At 43.7% G+C, this 11,788-nt stretch overlaps 1 pseudogene; it reads right to left on the reverse strand.

The window, feature by feature from the left end:
• Positions 1-30: 30 nt before the first annotated feature.
• On the reverse strand, positions 31-10,958 carry LOC106571772 (poly [ADP-ribose] polymerase 1-like; annotated as a pseudogene).
• Positions 10,959-11,788: the final 830 nt, after the last annotated feature.

The raw sequence follows: 11,788 nt of genomic DNA on the forward strand, positions 1-11,788 counted from the left end.
TGTCTGAAGGAAAAATAATATATACTCCAATGATCCCAGTTGTATAATTCATCCAGACAAATAAGACAAAAATACATAAATGAGAGTGCTGTTTAAATTGCCAGACCACTCAGAGAATCTCGCCTTGTTTTACAGAGTGTTCATAGGATACCCTCAAATGACAGACATGAAGTAAGTGGGCCACGGTGGATGTTTGACATATTTGGTGTAGACATTAATTCTCCAGACAGAGGTTATCATTAAGTCATGACAAGATTGATATAAGACCAACAATCACTCCAAGTAAATCACTTATTTTACAGAATGTTGTCTAAATGCTGTCAGCCCAAACCAATACCTTGTCAATATCTTCTGACCAGAATGGAAGGTTAAAGAGAAATTACTAATTTGGAAACATCTCATTATGCCTGTTGAAACAGACCATAGATGCCAAATTGCACAGTTAAGAGTAAATAACAGAGAATTGCTTTTACCTCAAATACTACCTAGGACTATGGGTACACATGTACAATTTAACAGACAAGTCTTTTTATATTGTTTTCTGATGAATCTCTTTCCACAGGTACCTCAATTCAGCCATTCTGAAAGGCAAACTGACCTCATGATCCAGTCTTAGTAACTTAGTAAAGACTGAAACAGGTACGTACTGAGTTGCATAAAACCAAGGCCAATACATCAATCCAATTTATAGGCATCTGCTATTGCAATAAGCCATGTATATAGTGACAAGGATTTTAAAACTACTGAATGAAAACAGAACATGGTATTATGCTGGGAAGATGGTGAAGGGGGGCAAATATGTCCTTTGTTGTGGGGTGGGGGCTGGAAGCGGTGGGGTTGCTACGTGGTCAGCTGGATCTTTTTGGAGGAATGGTGGTGGGCTACTACTGCACCCTTTACCACAGGGATGTCTGGTAGTTGAACTTCATCTTCAGCAGGTACTTCAGGTTCACCTGTGCCACGTCATACATCATTTATCTGGAGGAGGGGAGGTTAAGAGAAATAGAGACTAGGGAGTACAGTATGGGGGCATGGCATAATATTAAACGCAAGTTACGTTCCTGTAGCAAAAAAACAAAAATGTAAGTCTTGACAATATGACAAGTAAACTCAGCAAAAAAATGAAACGTCCCTTTTTTCTGGACCCTGTCTTTCAAAGATACTTCGTAAAAATCCCAATAAATTCACAGATCGTCATTGTAAAGGGTTCAAACACTGTTTCCCATGCTTGTTCAATGAACCATAAACAATTAATGAACATACAACTGTGGAACAGTTGTTAAGACACTAACAGCTTACAGAGGGAAGGCAATTAAGGTCCCAGTTATGAAAAAACTTGGGACACTAAAGAGGCCTTTTATACTGACTCTGAAAAACACCAAAAGAAAGATGCCCAGGGTCCCTGCTTATCTGCGTGAACATGTCTTAGGCATGCTGCAAGGAGGCATGAGGCCTGCAGATGTGGCCAGGGCAATAAATTGCAATGTCCTTACTGTGAGACGCCTAAGACAGAGCTACAAGGACACAGGACGGACAGCTGATCGTCCTCACAGTGGCAGACCACGTGTAACTACACCACAGGATTGGAACATCCGAACATCACACCTACGGAAAAGGTACAGGATGGCAACAACTGCCCGAGTTACACCAGGAACGCACAATCCATCCATCAGTGCTCAGACTGTCCGCAATAGGCTGAACTGAGGGCTTGTAAGCCCTCACCAGACATCACCGGCAACAACGTCGCCTATGGGTATAAACCCACCGTCGTTGGACCAGACAGGACTGGCAAAAAGTGCTCTTCTCTGACGAGTCATGGTTGTCTCACTAGGGGTGGTGGTCGGATCCGCGTTTATCGTCGAAGGAATGAACGTTACACTGAGGCCTGTACTCTGGAGCGGGATCGATTACAAGGTAGAGGGTCCGTCATGGTCTGGGGCGGTGTGTCATAGCATCATCAGACTGAGCTTGTTGTCATTGCAGGCAATCTCAATGCTGTGCGTTACAGGGAAGACATCCTCCTCCCTCATGCGGTACCCTTCCTGCAGGCTCATTCTGACATGACCCTCCAGCATTACAATGCCACCAGCCATACTGCTCGTTCTGTGCGTGATTTCCTGCAAGACAGGAATGTCAGTGTTCTGCCATGGCCAGCGAAGAGCCCGGATCTCAATCCCATGGAGCATGTCTGGGACCTGTTGGATCGGAGGGTGAGGGCTAGGGCCATTCCCCCCAGAAATGTCCGGGAACTTGCAGCTGCCTTGGTGGAAGAGTGGGGTAACATCTCACAGCAAGAACTGGCAAATCTGGTGCAGTCCATGAGGAGATGCACTGCAGTATTTAATGCAGCTGGTGGCCACACCAGACACTGACTGTTACTTTTGATTTTGACCCCCCTTTGTTCAGGGACACATTATTCAATTTCTGTTAGTCACATGTCTGTGGAACTTGTTCAGTTTATGTCTGTTGTTGAATCTTGTTATGTTCATACAAATATTTACACATGTTAAGTTTGCTGAAAATAAATGCAGTTGACAGTGAGAGGACGTTTCTTTTTTTGCTGAGTTTATGTTTCAACCTCATACATTTGTAATAACAATGTAGTAGAGCTGCAATAAGTGCAGTGCACAAACTCAATTGGATGAGAATGGGCAACAGTATAAGACTGAGTCAGAAGTTAGGCCCTCAGAGGAAGAAAAGGATACTCGTTGTACAGCAGATTTGTGTCATCAATGTTGGTGTTGGTTCCTTTTCCCACAGGCACTTGCACCCCGTCTAAAGTGACAATGGCACTAGAATCTGGGGCATTTCTACTCAAACCTAACAGAGAGAGACAGAAGAAAATAATGAGTTACATGGCAAGTAAGTTACTATAATATAATTTTTGGTATAAATAGTGCATGATTGTATACTGCCTTTTCGATCATTTTGATATTACCTCAAATCAAGCCCTACCTTTCACACTTGGTTTACCCTTGTGTAGTTTTGTGATGTGCGAGGCCTTCTTACGTTCATGCCTGTACAAAAATATATATATAATCAATGACAATATTTGTTGACTGCAGAGAATATGGCATATTAACAGCATTCTAAGAACCTGGGCTGTCACACACATGTTTCAGAGGGCAACCTCTCTCAGTAGAATGAGGCCAGTAGGGTTGGACTGGGAGGTGTGGCAGTAGTTGGTGAACTTGGACACCATGTCTGCAAAGTACACACCTTTTCCAAACATGTAATCCGTCTGGAAGGTGTCAAAACAACATTGTGAGCGTTTTTCAAATGTCACAATGTAGTAAATCTGAATTTGAGCTGGAGCTGTTGTCATATATTGATAAATATGGACTGCACAAAAAATAACATGCACAAGACCTTCTAATAAAAAAAACAAAAGGAACTTCGGCTATGCATCCCATGCATTAGGTAGCACTGTAACGTGAGGTGGACACTTACCACGGGGGCCTCTGGCAGGGCGATGCGCAGACCCTGAGACAGGATACCAGCATAGTTGGTGGCACGAGAACAGTAGCTGACGATTGGGCAGATCCTTGAAAGGGCAGTACCCCTGGTACTCTCCCTCCCAAACGATTTTGAAGAGCTGAGAGGGCGGAAGCGAGACACCACAGTACACACAGTATAGTTAAAAAAAAACAACAAGGGGGGAAAATGCTAAGGAATTTCTGTATGTCAAAAGCTTAACTTAATCATTGAGTAAAGAAACATCATAGCTTTTTTTCTTCACACTGGAAAGTCTTACCTCCTCGACTTCCAGTGTATAGGTGCTGTGTGTAGCAGCGCGTGTGTTCTTGACGTACTGCAGAATGATCTCTGCCTCCTTTGTGGTCTTGTCAACAACTTGCATGGTGGATGACAAATACAACACATTCATAGTTCATAACTTTTAGAGCACTGTATTCACAAAAGAGAGGAGCATTGAAAAGCCACCAGGCCCTACTGTACCTCTATCTTGGCTTTGAATTTCTCGTAGTTGATGTACCCATTGTTATCCTCGGCCCCTCTCAACATACCGTAGGCCACCCCAATGTCCAGCAGGTTGTCCAGCATCTGGACCTTAGCTTGGACAGTAGTGGGACACAATGGGTTAAAAACATCTACCATAGCTTACTGAAGAGTTTTCAAATAAACTTGACTTATTTGGTTCAAGTACCTCAGGACATTTGACTGACAGTGTACGCTTAGAGCTTGAGATCTCACACAAATGTATGAGTAAAGTCTCAATTCCAGTTCTCTTAGTTAGGGGTGAGAGTAAGAGGATGAGTGCGAAGGAGAGAACACAGGTAGCCTCACCTGAATGTAATCCAGGATGCTGAGCAGTGGTGGTTTCTTCATACCAAAGTTGTGAGGTATGAGGGTGTAGAGGCAGCTGGACAGGTCCAGAATGTGGGACTCTGCAGAACTCTGATACAGCCTGCTGCACCTCACTGAGGAGGGTGTAGGCACTTTGGATCTGCCTCTTACTCAGCTTCCCCAGGGGCATCTTCTGGAGGTCAATCTGACAGGAAAGACAAAAGATGAATGACTAATTCTCAATGAAGAGAAATGAGAGGGAGAAATGGGGGTAAGGAAGACAAAAATACATATTTTGTCAAATAGACACATTTATAGAAAAACTCAGTATCCACCATGGCCTTCTTCATGCTCTCTACATCAAAGATGGTCCTGATGAGTTCCTGGACAGGCTTGGCCAGCAGACTTGGTGCCAGCACTGGCTGTCAGCCTCTTCACTGCCTTCTCATCCTGGTGGAGGAAATGACCAATGAGGATGGGCCAATCAGGGTAGTCCACAAACATTTCTCAATAAAAAGCAGTCCTGTCAAGTCAAATGCACAACATGTTTCTTAAATATGAACACAAACAATCCTTGTAGCTGATGTCATAGCTTGAGCAGTGTCTGCGAGTTCTAGCTGTACCTGTCCATAGTCGATTTCCAGAGGGTAGAATTTGTTGGGGCACTTGGTGAAGTGGGAAGAACCCCAGGTGTTGCTTGTCTTCTCTTCATACATGCCAAGGAAGTTGTCCATGGTAGAGTTCTTCTCATGGAACTTATCCAGCTTATTGCCCCCGATGGTGGTGCCCATTCTGCCCCAGGAGCAGAACACCCAGTACCTACACACAGAGGAAAAAGAGAAAAGGTGAGGAGAGACAGAAGCCAGGAGACAGAGGGAGAGGAAAGAGAGAAGGGTGAGATGAGGTGGAACGGAAAAGGACAAAGGGAGAAAGAGGAAGATAAATACACGGAAAGTAGTGAGTGGCCAAGGGAAAGGGGGAGATGAGCCGTGAATGGGGAGGATAAAGAGAGTGATGAGAGGACGCGAGAAAGTGGCACCCGTTTCTGAACATCGTTCTCCAGCAGCTGCAGTTTGTAGTAAGAGTTGGTTCCCTTGACGATGTCCGCCAGACCCAGCATAGCGCTAAAGATCATGTCGTTTTGCTCCAGGATGTGAGCACTGTTCTCTAGACCTGAATCTGGGTCCACTGCTGCCCCTCCTTTCAGTCCGTTTAATCTTCTTACTGGCCTTGCTACCACCTGCAAAAATAGAAAAAAGTGGAATTGACCCCAACTACTATATACTCTTCCATAGCAGCCTGTAACATAACACTCCACCATAAATCAGTTAAATTACTCAATGCTACATCCGATTCCTTACCTTCCTCTTCCTTCACCCTCCTAGTGCTCTTGGCAGCCATGGCTCCAGACTTAGAGGCTACTGCTGTAGCATGGGTATCTAGTTTGACCTCTGCCCTCCAGGGGTAGATGGTGTACAGGGAGACCAGCTCCTGCATGGCCTTGCCAGATGACTTGATGTCGGTGAGGGAAGTCCTCTGAGAAGACACGCACGCCAGACTCCTTCCACCTCCTCTGGGAGATCAAAGATGTCAAACTAGGAAATAAGGGCTGTCCCTGAAAAAAAATTGTCTGTCCTTCCATATATAGACACACCCTATGTGTTTTAATAAAATCAACTATATGCACTGAGCTTGTCTGATGCTTTAAGCGCACCGTTTGATTAAATAATTAAGACAAATGACTCAATAGGGAGCCCGATGGCCAAGCTGTGTAAAAAAAAAGAAAGAAAAAAAAGAAAGCAATTGCCTGTGTGACTGGCGCACGTTGTCCCCCTCTCCTCCCTGCTGCAGCAAAGGGGCACCACAGCAAGTGTTCATTGCGCGGTCTGTGCTGAAGCTACAACAATTTCAACCATTTCGCTTCTTACTTGTTTCTGACTGAAAAGTTCTGCTACCTCAGTTGTTTAGGAAAATCATACCCTATTCCCTCAACCCTTGCTCTCTTTACGTGAAACATGTATGCATCGCATTCATGTGACCAATAGGGCCTGAAGTCAGATCTGACTTCCCTGTTCACTCCTGAGGAAGCAGTAAAGATTTGCCCGTTTTGAGTTCATTTTTCACATCCTGCGCATCCATTTTGCTACGATGTTCGGAGTTTTTTATAACCAATTTATTGATGTGATTATGATAGGCAATAGTGGAGTGATTGAAACCTTGTAGAGTCCATGCCCCAACGAACTGAGGCTGTTCCGAGGCGGGGAAAAAAGGGTGGGGGTTGCAACTCATTAGAAAGGTGTTCTCAATGTTTCGTACACTGTATATGGATGATTTATAAAGCCAGACACATTTAACAGTTAGGCTATTGATTATAGACCTAATTAAGTTGGGGTTTCCGCTCTCCTCGATTTTCTTAGGCAGTTAAGACAAAGGCTGTTTCCTCATCTCCTCACTCCACTGCTGCCTCAACCACATTGTTCCCAACACCAATATGCAGGTTAACTTTGCTATAATGCACATTCAATGGCGCACTAAAGATTCCGCTATCCAACGCGAGAGAAAGCACATTTGTTATAAAATAATATATTTATTAGTGTTGCACAATCATGTTGTCATAATATAACCATGTACATTTTCAGTATCACGTCCTAGAGTGATGGACTGTACCATCCCTGTGGCCCCCGCAATGGATTAGTCCACTGAGAAAGGTGCGAATCAGACATGTGTCTTGTGCACCATGAAAAAAAATCTATTTGCGACTACTCAACTAAAGAAATCTCGGTCGACCAACAGCCTATCGCCAAAACAATTGACCAATTGACTAAATGGGGTCAGGGAATACAAAAAAATCCAACCTATCCTTCTGACAATGTGTATGTATTTGTTACTGTAAAGGTGAGCACTAGTTGAATCCGACAACCCCACCTGGTTGATTGGCTACTCACTCATGGTGCTGAGGCAAAGAGCAGCTCCTCCACAGCAGCCTTCAGCTCATCCTTGTTCTGTCTCAGCTTGCCAACGGTCAGCAGCTTCATCCCTGTCAGAGGCGTGTCTACAGGGGAGGAGAGCGAAGAGGAAGGCATATAGACAGAATTGGAATGGATAGAATGGACATTACAAAACTATGAATGGGGCTGGTCATGTTATAGCATCAAACTGAGCAACAAGACTCACTGTAAACTAGAGAAGCAAAATATAGAGTAAAATCAACTTTCTTTTACTCAAAATGGTATTCTCCATTTCAGCAAGATTCCTCAGAGCAATAAGGAGACAACTTAGGCCATTCACCAGTTCTCTCACCCTCTGCACCCCATTCACCTACTGGTTCCTCCTCACCTGCAGAGACTCCCTCAGAGGGGGTTACTGAGAGCACTAGGATTGGGGGCGGCTGCAGAGGAGGAAGGGGGAGGGGCAGGGTCCACCTTGGAGAACACCCAGTCCTGTCTCGAACTTAAACTTCTTGAGGAAGGGAAGCTCATAGAACTCCTGGGGGTGGATAGATTAGAGGAGATGTTAGCGTGTGGAATTCAAATGAGCATTCAGTGAGTTATGTGAGATCTGTGTCGTATTCATTAGGCACGACACAGAAAAAAACGGTCTGAAACAGAGAGGGACTATCTGAACTTGTCCAATTAGAAATACCAGTTTTAGTTCTGTTGCAAAAGATTGCTTCGTTTTGCCCTAATGAACACAACCCAGATGAACATCAAGCTCTATAAGCAGCTCTACAGACAGACACTGACCCTAGAGAAGGAGACATACCTTTGGGGTGACCCAGTCCTTGCAGTTGGGCAGCTGGGTCTTGAACACACAATTGGTCCAGGCAGAGATGTCCCCAGTGCAGTCTTGAACACCAGATGGCCCTTGCACTCCTTGCAGGGCTTCAGCACTCCAAAGGCCATGCAGTCTGACAGGCTGTCCACCAACTGTCAATCAAACAACACTATTTGACTGGCTGTTTGACCCATCAATCAGACACGCACAAACATATTTACACAAAGAGTAAAATGAGACACAGACACAGAAACAGACATGAAGATATAAAGAAAAAGACAGCTAATGAGAGACAGACAGACACACAATCAGCCTCCTTACATTGGACTCTCCACAGGGCACTTCCTGTTCGTTGGCTATGAACAGCTCCTTCAAGTCAATGGTGGAACAGAACTGCCTCAGCTTGTCCTTGATGGCCCAGATCAGCTGGCACTGCTGCTGTACACACACAACCACTCAGACAGAGAGGTATTAAGAAAACATAATTAGCAAAACATATGGGCATATTGAGCAATTGACATTTGTATACACACATACAAAATCACAACAATGTTAATCATTTGATGAAGTAATAAAATATCAATGTATCGGCATTTCTGCCAAAAATATATTTTTATATCTGAGTGAACCTTCATCTGCAGCTCCACTTTCTTCTTCTCCTTCTTCTGCTGCTGCTGCTTCTCTTCTTGGATGCCCCCGCTATGTACTTTGTCAGCCTTCCTCTTTGAGGAAAAATAGGGGAGAGAAGATAGCCGTTTACATTCATTATGACCAATTGATCCACCAAAGTAAAACATTTACAAACATAATTCTGTAATTCACCCTTCAAGAGAAAGTTTTGCTGTGAAGGAAGTTGACAGGCACTGAATTCCCCATTAACTTTGTACATCAGGCCAGTTGGGAGCAGAGCTTTAGCCAAGGTAAGTCAAACATCAGGGAGATTCATTAGTGTACTGACACCTGGTGGAAAAAAAGGTTCAATCAACTGAACTGCTAGAATATCAGGGACACTGCTCCTGACTTATGTACATTCCAGTAAAGTTAAAGTTTGTAAACAATAGACTACATCTTTAATTACGTCACTAAACAAAGCCTTACCCTTCAGATTTGATGGCAGGCAGCCTCATCTTGAACTCATTGTCTTCCACTGAGTGCATCTTGAACTCCTTGTCTTCCACTGAGTGTGTTGAAGCCTTTGAGCTGGGCAGCGGTGTACTCTGCTTTGAAGGCCAGCTACCTGCGGCCCACGAAGCAGGCCGTATGGTACCAGCGGTCTATCAACCCAAGCTGGGGCTTCTCTGGGTCCACTGTCTTGTTAAACACACAGATCTGCACAGAGCTGTTAGGGCTGTTATGATAGTGTATATTTGGGTTTATGTAGGATAGCTATTCATGCATTTATGGAAATTGACAATCTCTATTCTTAAACCTTTTTTCATATTGAACAGATGTTAAAGAATAGATGTAGGGCAACTCCATTTTGCAGCCATGTGTATATCAGATAATGAACAGATGTAAATAATGGCTTCTAAACTTTTACATTTTTTCCTCACACTCTTTGCACGTGCTGCGGTTGGACTTGGCGTACTCCACTGCAAAGTCATTCAGAGTCTTCTCTCCTTTGGCCCCGCCCTTTGCGTCACCTTTTCCCGCGAGGAAGAGGGAAGCCAATGTGTTATTTGACCTTTGACTTTCAGTCAATGAGCATTCACTTTTTTAGGTGTGCCTTTTCAATTGCATCACAGGGATACACAGATGACTTCATGCTGGGGGAAAGGTTAAAAGTTAAAACCTGACCTCAAGTGGTTCCCCAGTCTTGATGGTCTTCTTGACCTTCTCCTGGTCCTAACAGAGTAGGTCAGAGAACCCAGTGATGTCCGCATGAGACTGGGCGGCCGCTCGCAGGCAGAAGCAGGAGAAGTGGTGCCAGTGGGGCACCTTACCGTCAAACATGGGTGACTGGGGAAAATAAAATAAGAGGGTCAGGGTGGGTTGAGTAGAATCACACCTGAGGGAACCACCACTATACATATAGTCAAGGTTTTAGGGCAAATATGGACACCAAGGAACTTGAAGCTCTGCAACATACACTTGCAGTTTTAGCTTCTTGTTACACTTGTGAAGTGTAAACATTGGCTCATGTAAAATTCTTGGCACAATTCACACAAGTCTCAGGAATTGTATAGGTTAAGTAAAAAGTCATTATGACAAAGAATAATGTATTAGTGGACATTGTCCCTTAGCTAATTTGTAAATGCGTCAAGGTGACAATGGTTCCTGACGTCAAATTCCTTGGATGGGCCTATAGGAAAGCAAATGAACGCATCAAGATAACTTCACAATTGATGGCAATCTGAAGATATACTAATTGAGTGATTTTAGGTAAAGTAAATAACGTTAGCATATGTCTGACCGAGTCATAATAATCCAAAGGAATGTGCCGCTAGACGCGCAAAGGAATCAACGCCCTTTCACATGAATTAATTCAGAAGCCATTTAAACGCTACTGAGGGCTTATCGACAATAAAAACATTCTGTATTCGTAGAGGAAATCCACAACATATCAATAATGGGCTGTTTAGTGCAGAATCAACATCATATCCGTATATAAGGTTTTTATACGGTTACATTTCTGCAGTTTTCGCGGAATGAACAAGACGCTCCACGTTACCTGCACCATGATAGCCATTCGCAGCCAATCCTTAGCAATGGTTTCCTTGCAAGATGCACGTGCGCTTTTGGCATGTAAAGCTTGTCGTCTTGAGCATATGCCATTTCTGTATTGTTTTGATTTAGAATGAGGTTAATTGACTGTACTTCAAACTTGCCTGGCAGTACCCACAACAATCACGACGTAGTTCTTCTTCTTTGAAATAAAGTCGTTCGCAACAATTATATGTGCATTCCGCCACCTACTGTACAGGTGGATAAGGATCCAAAAAGTAGATTTTTTTTTTCTCCATCTAAACAACAAATTGCAAAAAATCCATACAAACTGTCATTAACAAAATGTTAATTAATCTAAATCAGCCAGCTGATCTGTTTTAAATCAGGTCCCTACACAGGCTCAGAAGGATCCTGTGATGGTGGGACATTTCCAGGATACAGTAGTCCTTAAAGTTCTACCATTAAGTCTTGGAGGCCCAAAAATGTCTCAGCTGCAGATATGATGTCCAGCTTCTTGGACACTTGTGCAGTACAATTCAGAACTGTGGCTATAAATGCTACAAAATCCACCTTTTTCACAATAAGTGTATCCAGATAATTTGATTGAAGTATAACATTTGCAACTGGTTGTGGTGCATCCACCACCATATCTTCTTCAGAACTGTGGCTTCTTGCCCAATCAATGCTCTTCATCGCCTCCACAAAGGAGATCTGTTGTATAGCCCTGATCCTTGACACCTCAACCTCTTTCACCCTAACAGGGCACTCAGGGAATTCAAAAACATGATCCCCACCATAGTTTCAACATTTATCTTCAATCAATCAATCAATTAATCCAATTTATTTATAAAGCCCTTCTTACATCAGCTGATGTCACAAAGTGCTGTACAGAAACCCAGCCTAAAACCCCAAACAGCAAGCAATGCAGGTGTAGAAGCACAGTGGCTAGGAAAAACTCCCTAGAAAGGCCGGAACCTAGGAAGAAACATAGAGAGGAACCAGGCTATGAGGGGTGGCCAGTCCTCTTCTGGCTGTGCCGGGT

This window comes from Salmo salar, chromosome ssa15 (assembly GCF_905237065.1).
Source record: "Salmo salar chromosome ssa15, Ssal_v3.1, whole genome shotgun sequence".
Taxonomy (NCBI): Eukaryota; Metazoa; Chordata; class Actinopteri; order Salmoniformes; family Salmonidae; genus Salmo; species Salmo salar.